This window comes from Hypanus sabinus, chromosome 31, assembly GCF_030144855.1.
Source record: "Hypanus sabinus isolate sHypSab1 chromosome 31, sHypSab1.hap1, whole genome shotgun sequence".
In the NCBI taxonomy this organism is placed as follows: Eukaryota; Metazoa; Chordata; class Chondrichthyes; order Myliobatiformes; family Dasyatidae; genus Hypanus; species Hypanus sabinus.
In genome coordinates, this window is record NC_082736.1 from 13,051,948 (window position 1) to 13,054,721 (window position 2,774).

Genomic DNA, 2,774 nt, shown 5'->3' on the forward strand with positions numbered 1-2,774 from the left:
TCTCCGATTTCAGCAGGGATCACTCTCACCGTGATTCTCTTGTCCATTCATTCATCCCCACTGATCTCACTGCTGGCACTTTAGCTTGTAATCGGGCCACATGCTACACCTGCCCCGACACCATCATTCGGGATCCCAGAATCATACCAGAAGAAGCAAAGCTTCACCTACAAACCTGTTAACGTCATTAAGTGTATCCGGTGCTCACGGTGTGGCCACCTTCACATTTGACAATGAATTCCACAAATTCACAACCCTCTAGCCGAAGAAAGTTCTTCCCATCTCTGTTCTAAAGGGATGTCCTACTACTCTGAGTCTATGCCATCTGGTATTGGACTAACCCACTACAGGAAACATCCTCTCCACGTTCACTCGGCATTTCAATAGGTTATGATGGAATTATTCCTCATTCTTCTAAACTCCAGCAAGTACAGGCACAGAGTAATCAAATGCTCCTGGCATGTTAACTTATTCATTCCTGTGATCATTCCCGTGAATCTGCTCTTGACATGCTCTAATGTAATCCCTTTCTTCCTTCGGTAAAGTACCCAAAATTGCTCACAATACTCCGTGTGAATTCTGAACAATGCCTTTGAAAGCATTCTGTTGTTTTTTTTTTTTTTTTTTTAAATTTGAGGTACATAAATTCATCAGAATTATTGATAGGGTGAATGGAAATATTTTTGGTAAAGTGCAATCAGGTCTGGAGGGCCGTGGTTTAAGTTGAGAGGGCAGAGATTTAAAACATGAAGGACTGGCATTTTCACCCTGAAGGTGGGTGGGATTTGAAACACGCAGACAGTGGAATTGTTTGAGGCTTGTACAATGAGAGAATGTAAAATGACACGCTTTCAGTGTTGGAGTGGCTCTGGGACTGGAAAAATGCAGATATTTGTGAAAACTCTGACAGGGAAAACCATCGCCCTTTAGATTGAACCAGGTGACACCATTGAAAATGAGAAAGCCAAAGTCCAGGACAAGGAGGAGATTCCTCCTGACCAGTAGCATTAGACCTGTGTAGGAATGCAGCTAGAGGAGGAACGTAACTTCTCTGATTACAACATCCAGAAAGAGTCCACTCTGCATCTGATGCTGCGTCTGAGAGGTGGTGATCTGTCACAAGTGCTATGCCCGCCTGTGTCCTTATCGGACAACCTGTTATAAACCCAAGTGTGGCCACACAAACAATCTGCGTCCCAAGAAAAAGCTGAACTAAACATCATGTTCTGTTGCCCACGTTAGACTTGCATTTGTCCTAAGTTTCCAATAAAATTTGGTTGCATTGCCAAAGAAAAATGACACACAGGCAGGTATATGGATAGTGAAGGGTCAGAGGGATGTGGGACAAATTCAGACAGATGGGACCAACTCAGATGATTTTGGTTAGTATGGACGTGGGGCCACTATTTTCATACTTTGGGAAATAGTATTTAATTTTAATTATACTCTGCTTATTCTAATTTAAACTTCTCCCACAGTTGGAATTTCTATTTTCTGTCCATGTAAATGTCTTTGCATTCAAAGTCAACAACTTCTCCTCCACAATCACCATCGGCACTGATGCACATCAAGGCTGTGCACTTGGCCGATACTCTACTCACTTTATACCTGTGAGTTTTGGCAATGTACATCTCCAATACCAAATTAAAGTTGTAGATGACACCATTGTTGCTGGATAAATCAAAGTTGGTGAAAAATTTGCCATCAGGAAGGAAATAGAAAATCTGGTGAATGGTGTGAAATCAGCAACTCCTCACTCAACATCAGCAAAAACAAAGAATTGATCACTGACCAAAGGAGGAGGAAACGGGAAGTCCATGAGCGAGTCGTCATCAGGGACTGGGGGTGGATCTGTCCCAGGACTATCTGTAATTGCCATTATAAAGAAGGGATGGCTGCAACTCTGCTCAGTAGTTTGATTATAATTGGCATGTCAAATAAAACTTTGACACACTTCTATAGATGCACAGTGGAGAGTATCCGGACTGGTTGCATCATGGCCTGATATGGCAACACAATGATCAGGAATGGAGAGGTCTAGAAGATGTAATGGATACATCGCAGTTTATCACAGGCAAAGCCCTCCCATCATTCAGTGCATTTACAAGATGCGCTTCTGCAAGAAAACCTCATCCATCATCAACCACATCCTTCATCCACCTCATGCTCTCTTCTCACTGCTGCCATCGGGAAGGATGTGCAGGAGCCTTAGTTTCCACACCACCAGTTTCAGGAAGAGATATTACACGACAGCAGTCATGGTCTTGAAATGACACAGGTATCTTTACTGAACTGATCCCGTAATCTGCAGACTCACTTTCAAGTATTCTACAATTTGAATTTATTTTTTTTAGTATTTGTATGATCTGTCTTTTGCTCATTGTCTGTCTGTCAGTTCCTTGCTGTTTATAGCTTTCATCAATTCCATTGTATTTATTTCCCTGTAAATGCCTGAAAGAAAATGAATCTGAAAGTGTTACCCTATTGTGCCAGAGGTCCCAATACACTAGACCTGTACTGCACTACGAAAAGCAATGCCAATTGTTTGCTCCTGAGACCACATTTTGTTAAGTCAGATCATTTGACTGTACTCATCCTACCTGCATATAGACAGACCCCAAAGAGCAAGGCTCCAGAGTTCAAGCTTCTCTGAGTGGCATAATAGCAACCAGCTCTCACTCAGTGTCACTAAGACCAAGAGACAAATCAGAGACTTCAGGAGAGGGAAACCAGACGTCCATGAGCAAGTAATCATTGGACAATCAGAAGTGAAG

General features: G+C 42.4%; 1 pseudogene; it reads left to right on the forward strand.

Moving 5' to 3' along the window:
- The first annotated feature begins 882 nt into the window (after nucleotides 1–882).
- Nucleotides 883–1,216, forward strand: LOC132383658 (ubiquitin-like; annotated as a pseudogene).
- Nucleotides 1,217–2,774: the final 1,558 nt, after the last annotated feature.